Genomic DNA, 14158 nt, shown 5'->3' on the forward strand with positions numbered 1-14158 from the left:
AACACAACAAAGGGTTAAAGAGCAGTCCATGATCATAAATGAGAAGACATAATTCCTCTTCCTCTTCAGGGCAGATGAAGCATCATCTTCATCCTCCTTGTCTTCAATTCTCCTTTTAACTGACCCAGATTGAGAAGAGAGCTCAACTGGGTTAGCAGCATCAACACCCATCCCGCCTAATTCCTTGATAATTGAGATATAAGAATGAAGGGAATGAAAAGAGTTCTCAGCCAGGGGATTAAAACCACTAGCAGAATCATCATCCTTCTCATCTATACAAAAAGTTTCATCATCATCAGCAGCACAGAAATAACCATCATCAGTAGGAACTTCAGGGGGGACAAGAGCAGAGAACTGATTGTCATCAAATAGGCCAGATGGACAGAAGACCTGAATAGGAGGGGAAGGCAGGATGAGAGGTGCAAGCCCATATCCACCTACAATCTTACCCTGAGCAGGGCCAGCAGGAGAAGAGACTAGAGGTTTCGGATAGGGAGCCTCATCATCAGAGGAATCATCAGAATGCATAACTTGAGAGACCAACATCTTACCCTTACCTTTTCCATGAACATCAGCAGGCTTATTTGGGGCCCTTGGGCCAGATCTTTCAGCATCATTAATTACCACACCTTTAGCTATAGGGGTGGGGAGGAGACTAGCAGCAGATAACTTAGAAGGGGACTTCTTGGGAAAAGACTTTGAGTTAACAGTCTTACCAAGGTGCTTGGGCTTCACATGCACCACATGTGTTGTCTCAGCTGTGGTGGCATGTAGTTCTTGCCCAGCAGCCTTGGCAAGAGTGTCATAGAGAGCTTTCTGCTTTGGATTCTTAATAAGTTGGATGGTAAGTTCCTTTTTAGGGGAATTCACAAGGGACATATATCAATAGCATGATCATACTCACCACAAAAAGAGCAACCAGAGGAGAAATCCTCATACCAGATCACATAACCATGCACAAAATCTCCAACTCTACTAACTTCAGCAAACTCTAGCAGAGGACCTTGGATATCAACTCTAACACATGCTCTAGTAAAGCGGATTTTATTTCTAAGCAAGGAACGTTGGTCCAGTTTGATAAGAGCACCAATGTCATTAGAAGCAAGCATATTAGCAATTGAATCAAAGTTCAATAATTCTGTAGGGAGTCTAGGTATTCTAACCCATAAATCAACCTACTTAATCTCTTCTAAATAAGGGTCAAAATTAGGTTTCCAGGGAGAGAGCACAAATAAATCACCTTGAATGTGTCAGGGCCTCTCACTCCAAAAAAGCGAGAGATCCTGGGGGTTAGCAAATCGCAGCAAAATCCAACCATTACCCATTTGTAGGTAATTAACCTTACCTTTTACAACTCGCCAGTTAGCCTTTGTCCTTGCAATGATGGTGCGCCAGTCCAAAGGTGCACACAGCATTTTACCAAGCAAGCAAGATTTAGTTAACTCATCAATGTCTTTCTGAACTTGAGGGAGGTTGCACTAGTAGAAAAAACCTCTTTTGCTACTTTACATATGCTTGGGTTGTTTTAACAACCCGAGCATTTGACAAGTTCTTGGAAAATTAAAAAGAAAAATTCACAAATGCTCGGGTTTTTAAAAACAACCCGAGCATTTGACTAATTTAATACTTTTTTTTTGGAAAGAAATTTAATACTTGAAAGTTGGAACGCAAAGTCTAAAACTATTCCCCCTCTAATCTCTCGCGTCTGCTCCTCTTTCTCTCTCTTCCCCTCTTCACTCAGTCTCGATTTGCTTCTTCAAATGCCGCATGCTGCCGCCGCTGCTGAAGAACCAAATTTTAAAGCCTTCTCTCACGAACAGTTCGTTGATGTCGTTAGATCTGAAGGTAACCCTAATTCTTGCTTTCTCTCTCCTTGTTCTCAGATCTAAAGGTAACATTGACTTTATGTTAGTGCATTTTTTTAGGTTTTGCGAATTAATTCTTCGTTTATTTTGTTTAATTCGCGAATAACAGTTTGCCATATTTGACTTTCTATTAGTGCGTCTGTTTTAGGTTTCATGACTTGATTTTTATAAACTTGTATGATTTTTGGTCGTGAAGTAATCAATCTAATTTATGAAGTATTAGGGATTTTGATGTTTGATTTTGAAAAGGTTGATTTTTCGATGGTTTACTGGAGTTTGTGGGACTTTAACTGAATTTTGATTCTGATGATGTTATCACTTTGAGCGAATATCAGTTTGCCATGCTTGCTGTGAAACAAAAATGACACTCCCTTCATCCCTTTTCGTTTGCCACATTTCCTTTTGATTACTTTTTCAAGAGTTGTATTGAGTGAGTAGTTCTGTGATTTTGCAAGTGGAGTAGGAGAAAAAGTAGAGAGAGATTGTGGACCACGTCACCTAAAAAGATTCATTGTTATAATAGAACTCGAGTGCTGAAATTCACAGCCAAGAAGGGTTTCAGTTAAGTATCACAACGGCCAAACATTGACCACCATATGGGAAGCGGTGCCCACAAGAATGAATCACTAGTTTCAGATATCCCATTGTTAACCCCTAGTTCTAGTACAACAATGAATTAGTTTCAGATCTTGTAAACCCCTAGTTCTAGTACTCGAGCGAAGGCACTCACTATGTAAATTGATTTTTGCTAGTTAAACTGAATTTTATGTCACTTTCTGTTTATGGATATAATTATTGCTGGATTCTTGATGCACTATGGCAGCTGCTGCTCCACCAGTTCATATGACAGGGGTACCCCCTTCTGATATGAAGAAGAAGAGAGATAAGCCATAGGAAGTATGGCCCTGGTGGTGCTGTGGCGGCTGCATTGTCGCCAATGCCGATTTCGGCATTAATTCCTCTGAGTAGAGACTTTTCAGGCTGGAAAAAACATAGAGCAAGGCCTTTTCAGACAATAAAGAAGCCATATTAAGTGGAGTTTGAGAGTCTAGGTAATTGTTTTTACATCTCTTTTAAATAATTACTTTTTTTCTATTTTCCTGCAATTTGTTTTGGTTGATGTTTAGTTAAATGGAGCTTTTCCTATTTCATGTTCTGGTTATTTTTCATGACTGAATGTGATTTGATATTGTCTAATGTGGGAGATTAAATTGGGTGGGTGATGCTTAATTTGCTTGTGTCTACATATGGAAACTAAGCTAGGTGCTAACTCTTTGTTCAGGATCATCGTTTAATTTTATATGTTCAGGATTTCAAGTGCTACTCCTGTTATGTATTCGCAGAATTTGACATCTCTAAAGAGTATGGCATCTATGTTATGATCATCACTTCATACAGTTGTGTTTCTGAACTATTTTATTACTGCGTGTGGTTTAAAACTGCTCAAAGCAGTTCTCTATGTAAGTAAACAAGCATGAATGCACATGTTCACTTCTTATGACTATCCTTTTGGGTGTTGGTGTGCTTATAAGCTAACATCTCTAAAGAGTATGGCATCTATGTTATGTGGGGAGATTGAACATCTATGACTTCCAAAGAAAAAGTTTCTGAAACGAACATTGTCCGTTCACATGTCCTGCAGCTTATGGGCCTATATGGAGATATATTATGCACTTTATAACAAGAATCCATTTTCTAAAAGATCGTGGCTCTCACTATATATGATGATGTTGTACTAGTATATTATGTTAGGAGCAAGCGCTACCACTTAAAATTGTAACTATGATGTTTTCTCCCCTAAAAAGGTTGAGAATAACAGGTATTCTCTGATTGATACTATGATTTATGTTGTGCTGTAAGTTTTAAATGTGCTCTATGCTGAAAGAGTTCCTGCATCATTATGACAGATGGGCGGTTGGTAATCTGTACCATGGGCAAGTCTACCCTAAGTAGTAATCTTGTGGTTGTTTAATGTAATGTATGTCAATTCATATCTCTTAAGCGCTCATGTTTTTCTTTTGATTTTTATGTATCTGATTTCTTTCTAACTTGTACTCTGTTTATGGAAATGATGATGTGAGATTTCATCACCCTTGTCATCCCCACTTCTAAATTATCTAAAATACAAAAAGTAAAGTTCGGCATACCTAGTACCAATGCCTTGATTTTGGGTTCCCCTATAATGTTTGCATTCTCTAATATGACTTGCAATGTAACTTTCAAGTCCTTGTTTGTCTGGTGAATATGCTTATGCTATTTAGGACTTGTCTTCACCCTTCTTAGATAAACATATCTAGTGGCAAAGGATGTGTGCGTATAAAAGGACATCTGCACTACAGTAATTACCTTGCTGTTCTATAGTCATGAGACTCTGCAATGAGATTTTAGAATATTGGGTTTTTAAGTATTTATTGAACTTTTTTGGTGTTTGATTTTTTGGGTTTTTTACATGAGACTTGAGTCTTGAATAGTTTGGTTCATATTCAGAGCCACTCATTTTCCACATAAGCTGAAATCTTGTCATGTTAGATTTTGTAGTATACAGGAAAGGCAGCTTTTCTATTGTATACTCCTTGCTGATTTAATTTGATGCTACTCTGGTAAACTCAGTACTGAAGTTTTTGACTTTACTTCCTTTTTCTGAGAATCAACAATGGCCTTTTACTTAGATAAACAAGCAAAACCCATTGGGAATGCGTGTATGCATTGTGTATTTTCTTCGTTTTACTGCTTATTTATTTGCGAGGGAAATGGATTACACAGGTTTGTGTATTTTGATAGTATTTCTTTTTTTTCCAGGGAGTTAGACCAGATTTTTATTGAATCAGTAAATTATCTGCCGGTTAAATCATTTGGTCATTCCCCTTTCCATATCCTCATCTTGTTTGTTTAAATGTGCAGCATTCCTCATTTAAAAACTGTAACGCAGCTGCTTGCAAACATGGAAAACTCCCATGGAAAAATTTTAGTGTTTGTGTTTCTTTGAACCCATAATTGTATTTCTTATAATTTGCAATTGTTGTTTATTAGTAGTATTTCTTGTATTCAGGAACAAAAATATATGAAATATAACTTTTTACCTATATATAATTGATTATGTATTTTTTTGGGCCTCAAATGCTCCGGTTTTCCTTAAAAACAGGAGCATTTGGTAGCACAAATGCTCCGGTTTTTAAGAAAAACCGGAGCATTTGTGTTGCCAAATGCTTCGGTTGCAACCGGAGCATTTGTAAGAGTCTCAAATGCTCGTATGGCGTATGCTACGCGTGCAATACGGAGCATTTGCGGCCAAAAAAACCGGAGCAATTGAGGTTTTTTCTACTAGTGTTGTCAAGAATGAGGGCCTCAGGAAAAGGGGGGGGGGGGAAGGGTGGATCATTTTGAAGGGGTGGGGGAATAACAGAAGGAATAACAGGGAGGGAACCAACTAGCCCATTATCAGATAAAGACTTAGTAGACATATTTTCTGAATCAGGTTTAGTATGTGAGAGAAGAGCATCTTTAAAATTACTCGGATTCGCCATAATAAATGAGAACGAACTTGCAGACAGATTAAGAGCTAAAAAACAAGAAAATGAAAGGCAAAGGAGATACTGGTGTGAATGGAAAGAAATGACCTGAGGATTCCTTAAATAGGAATTATGCGCCAATGAATTATGGAGGCCAGAACCTCTTCCTTCAACAAATTGAATGACAAATTCCATCACATTAAATGCACTATCAGAGAACTGCAGGTAATTAACACCAAGAGGAGCACGCTTTCCTTTAACCAAAATTAGGGGATTCGCCAGAGAAGATAACAAGCCACCTAAACTCACTCTAAACTGACAAAACTCAAGAGAGAAGCAGAGACAACTCTCACTCACCATTAATGCAGTAGACCATAAAACCCTAGGGAAGCCAGCTAGATCTGATTTTAAAAAAGGAAAACCAAATCCTTTAACACAATTAAAATTAAATTGGGAAGATTTATTAACAAATTCAGGTAGAAAACCAGAGAAGCTGAAAGGATTTGGGGCAAAATAGGACAATTGCCATGATTTCGCTATATTATAGTTATAGCCTTCAAATTGAATTGGGGAAAAAGTATACACCTCACAATAAATGCTCGAAAAGTAGCTGACTAGAAGCGAAACAAGGAAAAGTAATCTCGCAAATGATTTTCGGGGAAATTATTGGTGATTAGCTGGAATCACTTTGAGAAGGGAAGAAATTGATTTGAGGAAATTTCTAAGATTTGTATAGTTATCGTGGGCTTGGTTTTCTTTTGGGGTCAGAGTGTCTCTTTCTAGAACTTTCTCTCTCATCTTTGGAATACTACATATCATTAGAGGTGTCAATTCAGTTCAACAGTTCAGTTATGGTTATAACCAAACAGTTCAGTTGATATCAGTTCAGTTTGTACCAGTTGAAATAATTAACAGTTCAGTTCAGTTCAGTTCAGTTTAATTCAGTTTTTTTCCTTTTCATTTTCAGTTCAGTTCAGTTGCAGTTTAAATCAGTTTTATCCAAACAGTTAAACCAACCAACGGTTGAATCCATAGCAGTCAACATTTTTTGTGGTTATTTTTTGTTTCATTTCGGTTTATTTCAGTTATTAACGAAAACCACATAACTTCGACGACGATCGCATGGGCTTGGGTAAAAGTTAATTACACTCCTGTATTTGTGCGGGAAAAATTGAGCTTCATGTCGGTTTTGGCCAGATGTTTTTCGGGCCCGGTTAAAAATTAATGCAACAAATAAGTGTTGTCGGCACTTCCGCAATTGCCTCGAAAAAAACAGTTGTACTTCATAAAAACGTGAATGAAAGTGACATCGGTAAAAGTGTATTTTATTACTGATATATATGATTTGGAATAAGACAAGTTTATATAAGTCGATATTGAAACTTTTAGTTGTATGCAAATCATATCATATTTGGTTTATAAAGGACGTCTCATATCAATATAAATTATTATAAACTTTCTCAAAAGACGAGTTAGACATTTTAAAAGAGTTGATTATATTAATATCTTACTCTTAGTATATTAGTTCAATGGATTAATATAACTATACTAGTCATTAAGCTCTATGCATTTGAAAATTGAAAGCTTATAATCGACGTCAAATAAGTTGATGATATGGATTAGCTCAGGGTATCTATGTGAATCGATAAGTGAAATCAAGATAACAATACTCCATTTAAGTTAATCGTTAATAAGTTATATTCAATTTGAAACTCACGTATCTTAGCCAAACTAAAAGAAATTGCAATTGATATTAGATTAGATAAATGTATCAACGTAAGTCGATAAAGTAATTGAAACTCAAAACATTTACTTAAATTGAAACATGTTGTTATTGGAATATAATGAGTGTATCAATGTAAGTCGATAAGCTAATTCAAGATAATAACAGTACTCTACTTAAGTTAATCATCTTTAAGTTGAATTTATTTTGGAACCGAAGGCATCTAATTCAGTTGCAACAAATGTAGACTGACGTAACTCAGTAGATTGCTTAATATAACAATTCCATTTAAGTTAATCGTCTATACGTTAAATTCATATTGAAACTCAAAACATCTATTTAAACAGTACCCTAAATTGATTTCAAGATAATAATAGTATTCTATGTAAGTAGTTATATTACTTATTAAGTTACAAAATAGTAAGTTATAACAATTAACATGTAAAACTTATATTACCACTGCTAAAAGTAACTAAACTAAACTAAGACTTAACTTATATTATTGGCTAATACATATATATTATTGACTAAAGTTATACTCAATTAACATGTCAAACTTGCATTAATACATGTATTGATATACATTAAAGATTTAAACTTTAAAGTGATTAGTCATAATGAATAATGATCAATCACTAATTTATCAAATTCAGATTATAGTTTTGACTTTGCAGGTTGGACATTCGATAATCAAGATAAAGTACTTTTGTTCTTCACTTATTTGTGAGCACAAACCACGCACTTAACAATTAACAATCATAATCTATAAGTCCATACTCCATACCGATTAATGATTAGACTGTTTATTAGAGTTATTAAACTTAGCCATTTAGTTAGTTAGTGATTTATTTAATCTCATTGGGTCACTATATAACAACAAAAAGAGTTAAATAGAGACACCAGTTAGACTGCGGGGCATAAAGTGATGAAATATGAACTTATGAAATTATAAATAGGAAAGCATGAAAAGTATGATGTTTATAATTTATTTAAACTTAATTAACTTATGATTAGTGAATACTGATTAAGGATTGATACATAAACGATCAAAGCACAAATAATCCTAATTTGTTCATTTAGTTAATAGTAATTAATGATTGATACTTTGGTACTAAGGTCTAAGTACTAGTAAACACTATCTAGTAGTCTAGTAAGTACAATAATACGAAAATATAAATTGTCAAATACTAATTAACAAATAACTGATAAAGTGATAACATCTTTGAATGCGCTTGCAAGTTCGTATATTTATAATTTGTTCAATTTAACAATGTAACTCAGTAGATTTGTGCAATATATCAATACTTCATTTAAGTTAGTCGTCTCCAAGTTGAATTCATATTGAAACTCAAAACAACTACTTTAACAGTACCATAAGTTTAATTAAAGGTGATAACAATACTCTATTTAAGTTAATCACTTTAAGTTGAATTCGAACCGAAATCATCTAATTAGTTGCAACAGATGTACAAATTGTAACTAAATAGGTTAGTTGAACATAACAATGCTCCATTTAAGTTAATCATATAGTTTGTTATAGCATATAGGGAGGTTTGCTAGATTATTGTATTGTTTTGCACATTAAAAAGATCTTAATTGACTAATTGCTTACTAACAAGATCTTGATACGAAGACTATAACTATCGATAAAAAAAAACCTATTCCTTAAATCTCATTGATACAATAACACATCAATATAAGTATATTATTATACTATAGTTCACGTAAATGACTATAATCAGAATACTTAATTCAGCAAGTAACAGTTGTATAAGTAATATTTCAAGAACACGAAATGTAGTTTCATAAGTAATGACCTTAATTAGAGCAATATAACTAGTGTAACTATTTACCGATTGACATTTATGCTTATTAAAAGATTCAAGATAATATTTTTATTCCCCGATTTAAATACCAAAAAATGAGATATTTGAGACACAAATATTGGTTCAATAAATGATATAAATTATGAATTAATTACTATAATAAATAATTATAATTATTATTTGAAAATGGATTTATAAGGTATGACATTTGGGATTTAGAGTATGGGATTTAGTTGCTTTATTTAGTAGAATTTATAAGGTACAAAATTTTAATGTCGTTTTTTGTGTTTGAGAAGAGAGAGATTGCAATTTGCAATGTTAAACCAATCTTAGGCGTTGATTTGAGGGAAGCATAAATCTAACTGCAGAAAATTACGGCAACTCATAAATCCATGTGTTACGAAGCGGGAGATAGAATTTCAATTGAGCGCCAAATTCTCAAAAAAGAAGAAAGAAAATGAAACTTAAAATTGCAATTTTGGCTCTTGAACTTCAGTGGAAAACTCAAATACACACTTTTCTTTTTCCCGCCATTACAATTCACTCCTTTATAAAACAAATCAACCCTTTAAAAAACTTCAATCACACCAATTACTGAAACATTTTTCTCTCTCTATCTACTTTCTCCTCTCTCTATATATCTTTCTACTTCTATTTTCCTCTCTCTTCAGTTTGAGCAGTAGAAGTGTGGAACTATAAGAATGGCAAATTGGCAGGACGAGGAGCGATGAGCAGCAACCCCCTATTACCTTCAGTTTCAAGATCTTCAACCCCAAAACCCAAAATCCTCAAACCCCATCACTCTCTCTCTTCCCCTGTATATTCCTCTTTCTCTCCTACCTGACGGCCTCACCTTCGCCGACGCTTCGCCGACGCTTCCTTCTCCGCCTCAAATGAAATTCAAAAACTACTAAATAGAACTAATTTTTACTTGCTTAGTTTATGAAATTAATGACAATTTTGTTTTACCAATGAAATTTGTTGATGTAAATCTACTTATTTCACCAATGCTTAGTCTAATATAGCTCTTTTTTTTGTATATAAATGATCGTGTAAATCTACTTATTTAGAAGTTGAAATTAGTTCATGGGCTAATAATTGTTGATGTAAATCTGCATTTTCTTTTTGGGTTATATTGATTTTCTCCTATTTTGTTCTGCTTTCTATTGCCCTTTTCTTTTATTTTTGTTTTTAAACCCCCCTTTTATAATGGGTTTCTTGTTTTATGTACATCTTTTAATTTGGAATTTCCAAAGTATTTCTCATTTTCTTGCAAGCAACAAATCTGCGGGTGATGAATACATAGTTCAATTGTCTGTCTAGACATAGATTTTTTTTATTTTGACAAGTTATGTATATATAGCAAAAGATAAAATTAAAAGTTTCAGTTTCATATAGCTATAATATCATAAATTCATATATTAATAAATCTTCATGAATTCATATATTAATAAGGAAAATGATATACATAGCTCTTAGGGCTATGTATAAGGTGTTTAAAATGAAAATAAAATATTGAATCAAGCATTACCCTATTAAAAAATTGTCATAATAAATCTTCATGTGAGTATATCATAAAGTTGAGTAAAATTTAAATTGAGTTTAGAGTGTAAAGAAGTGAACTTGATATAGTTGAAAATTATCATGAAATTAAATTGTATGTCATAAATTCAAGTACTAATAAAAAATTATCATGATAAAATTTGTACGTGGATTGGAGTACTATCCTGAATTTGGGTAATATGTGAATTTAGTTCGGGTACAGTTAAAAATCAGTTTAAAACAATTTTAGTTTAAATTGATTTCAGTTCAGTTTAACTCAGTTTTAGTTTGAATCAGTTCAGTTAATTCAGTTACATATTCAGTTTAGTTCAGTTCAGTTGATCGATCAACTTTTCAGTTTTTCACAGTTATTTTCAGTTACAGTTTATTTTAGTTCAGTTGCAGTTCAGTTTTGGTTTTTCATTTACAGTTTATTTCAGTTTCAGTTCATTACTTTTCAGTTGAATTCAGTTTCAGTTACTCTCAGTTTAGTTTAATTCCGTTTAAATTTCAGTTGTTTCAGTTCAACTATTAACTAAACTGACAGCTCTACATATCATACGACTCTTATTCATTGGTCATATCCACTTCTCCAGCCGCCAAAATATACTTTCCGAAAACCGAAAAAAAAAACATTGACGAGAGAAAGAAAACATGAAAAAATAGAAAAAATGACTTCCCGAAATCGCGTCAAATTGAGATCTTAACCGCCTCTCATCCCAACCGACTCGCTTAACTTTTCTATAAATACACCGCCCATCCGTCAAATTCATCACCTTTTATTCGTTGCGTCGCTATTTTAGGGTTTCTTGGATTATTTGTTATTATGCTGCTTGATACTTTGATCGTGAAGTTGTCAATCGAATTGTTGAAGTATTAGATATTTGGAGTGAATTTTGCATAAGTTTTTGGATTGATTGTTAATCTTGCATGATATGTGATCGGGTAGCTGTTTATTCTTTTGCTGAAGTGTCGGGGAATTCGATTGGGATATGATGTCGGTGATCGAATTATGCAGATGTTAGTTGATTTTTTGATGGTTTAGTTATTGTTAATTTGAGTGAATTCTGATTCTGATGTTCGAATGCTGCGAATTTTATCTGGTTTTTGATGATTCATGATCAAGAAGCTTGTTTATTGAATATTCTATCGCCTTCTGTTTTTTTAATTCTCCAGAGTGTATAGGTGACTTCTTTTTTTTGCAATTTGCAGACTCATCTCGTGTTCTTCAGCTTTTTTTTACTTATTATCTAGATTTGTAGAAATATCTTTAGATATGCAGACTCCACTAAACAAGATGTTAATTGTCGTTTTTTGTTTTGTATATATTTATGGATTAACTCTTGTTGCAAAGTGTTTGGGCGTTATTTGATGTTGGTGTCTGTAAATTGTGTTCATTGAATCGCGGAAGTTCATGAGCTCCCTTAGTTTCTTGGATTTGGTTTGTTTCTTGGACTGATCGAGTGACAATTATTTGGTATACAGAACATTGCTTTTGAATGACATGCTTGCTATGGAATGCCTTCTGGAAATCTTATACTATGATATAACATAACTTTGTTAGTGGTTACACTTTCAGACTTTCTCAATCACCCCAGCAAAGCATTCAGTTTGATTCTCTCCTTCGGAAAGGGAGTGGGTTATAGTTGATTCACGGGTCTATATCGCTTGAATTTTTTGTGCATTATTTTCTTTACATAGTTGATGGATATACATTTAGCTTCAGCTTTCTCTACTAAATAGTTACTTTTTTGTTTTGCCTAAAGTTGGTGACATGTTTGTGCTGTATGAATCTGCTGTAGTTCCTAAGTAAGATAATTTATGGTTTTGAAAATTTTATATGGAGTGAGGTTGTTAGTTTAACTTAATTATATTTGTCAGTTGGTTGACTATCGCTCTTGATTTCTTGTATGCATGATGTTGATGTTAATTATCTTATTTCTTTGGCAAGAAATGAGTGTTTGTCTCATGCACGATTTGAGTTCCTCAGTTTCTCTGTCCCTTTCAATTTCCCACTAGCCAAGGTTTGGTTGTTTGATCAGTCTCTAGTTTCTCGTATGTTTTGGTTAATGATGGTGTCGGTGCCGTCGCGTGGTAGAAGGTGAACAAGCTGCTCTTGCGGCATGTACTGTTTTGGCTTTCTGTTATTGTATAAAACAGGAATCCTTCACTCTGTCATATTTTTTTGGGCTGGTTTATGCATGTGATGAGTATCTTTTTCTGAGTATTGTGTGAGTTGGTTAATTTTGGGATGAGCTGATGATTTGTTGTTCAGAGTACTACTTGTGGGGTGCAAGCAGGATATTCAGGAGAGGTACTTTTGGAGCTGAGCCACTTGGATCCTGTAAGTTCACTCTTTCTTATTTGTAGGATTAGCCTTTGCATGTATCTTTTGGCAGGAAGAGCTTTGTTGCATTATAAGCTTGCTTGTCTAGCGTTTTGCTTTGTGTGCATGATTATCTCACACCTTGTTGTATTCTCCTAGGGATGTTAGACAAAAGGTTCAGGTTTTATGTGGTATCCATGGACTGATCGACATGCAAAGGTTTAATGGATTACAGCTTATAGGGCTCTACTACATATACATATATAAAATATATATCTATGTATATATATATTATACATATATATTATACATATTATACATATATATCTATGTATATATATATTATATATATATATATATAGGTTTAAGTTCATATGAGAACCACCTTATGGCTGGAACCATGAGAATCCCTCATTTTACGAAGTTTTTGATCATTTTATAATATTTTTTGCTTATTTTTTATTTCACTTGTCTTCTGGTTTTGCTCATTTAATAATTTGTAACGTTTTTGCTCATTATGCGTTTTGCTTATTTTACTTTTTTTTCTCGTTCAACTTTTTCATGCTCATTTTACGTTTTTTTTTTCTCTTACATTTTTGTTCATTTTACGTTAATTGTTCATTTTACGTTTTTGATAATTTAATGTTTTCTACTCATTTTAAATTTATGCTCATTTGTTACTTTTCTTTTGCTTATTTTAGGAAGTTTTTGCTCATTTTAACGTTTTTGCTCATTTTAAGTGGTTTTTACGGTTTTCACCGTAAGAGAGTTCTCATCCTTAAAACGAGCCAAAACTTCCTAAAATGAGCAAAAACAAAAAATGAGTAACAATTGAGCTTAAACATAAAATGAGTGGAAAACATTACATTATAAAAATCGTAAAATGAATAAATATGTAAAAGAAAAAAAACGTCAAATAGAGGAAAAAAATTAAAATTAGCTGAACGTAAAATAAATAAAACATAAAATGAGAAAAAACGTTCATAAAATGAGCATAAAATTGTTAAATGAGCAAAACTATAAAATAAATGAAACAAAAAATGAGAAAAAATATTATAAAATGATCAAACTTTTTGTAAAATGAGGAAAAATGAGTGGTTCTCACCACATGAGTGGTTCTCATATGAATTCCAACATGTATATGTATATGTATATGTATATGTATATGTATATGTATATGTATATGTATATGTATATGTATATGCATATGTATATGTATATGTGTATAGTATACATATACTTGTATATGTATATGTATACGTATACGTATATGTATATGTACATAGACGTGAACATATACATATACATATACATATACATATACATGTTGAAGTATATGTATATTTATATGTATATGTATAGGTTAA

At 33.2% G+C, this 14158-nt stretch overlaps 2 long non-coding RNA genes across 3 annotated transcripts; both read left to right on the forward strand.

Annotated features, from left to right (window-relative positions):
• The first annotated feature begins 1665 nt into the window (after positions 1-1665).
• LOC125493258 (uncharacterized) lies at positions 1666-4955 on the forward strand. 2 transcript variants are annotated; one of them, XR_008967629.1, is made up of 3 exons: positions 1666-1845; positions 2689-2917; positions 3773-4955. It is a non-coding gene; the product is annotated as an uncharacterized LOC125493258 (long non-coding RNA). The 2 variants fall into 2 exon arrangements; XR_007269756.2 differs by having other exon boundaries at positions 4767-4955.
• A 6094-nt stretch (positions 4956-11049) lies between these two features.
• Positions 11050-13891, forward strand: LOC125493244 (uncharacterized). Its single transcript, XR_007269751.2, has 2 exons — positions 11050-12809; positions 12951-13891. It is a non-coding gene; the product is annotated as an uncharacterized LOC125493244 (long non-coding RNA).
• Positions 13892-14158: the final 267 nt, after the last annotated feature.

The sequence above is a fragment of the Beta vulgaris genome, chromosome 9 (assembly GCF_026745355.1).
Source record: "Beta vulgaris subsp. vulgaris cultivar EL10 chromosome 9, EL10.2, whole genome shotgun sequence".
Lineage (NCBI taxonomy): Eukaryota > Viridiplantae > Streptophyta > Magnoliopsida > Caryophyllales > Amaranthaceae > Beta > Beta vulgaris.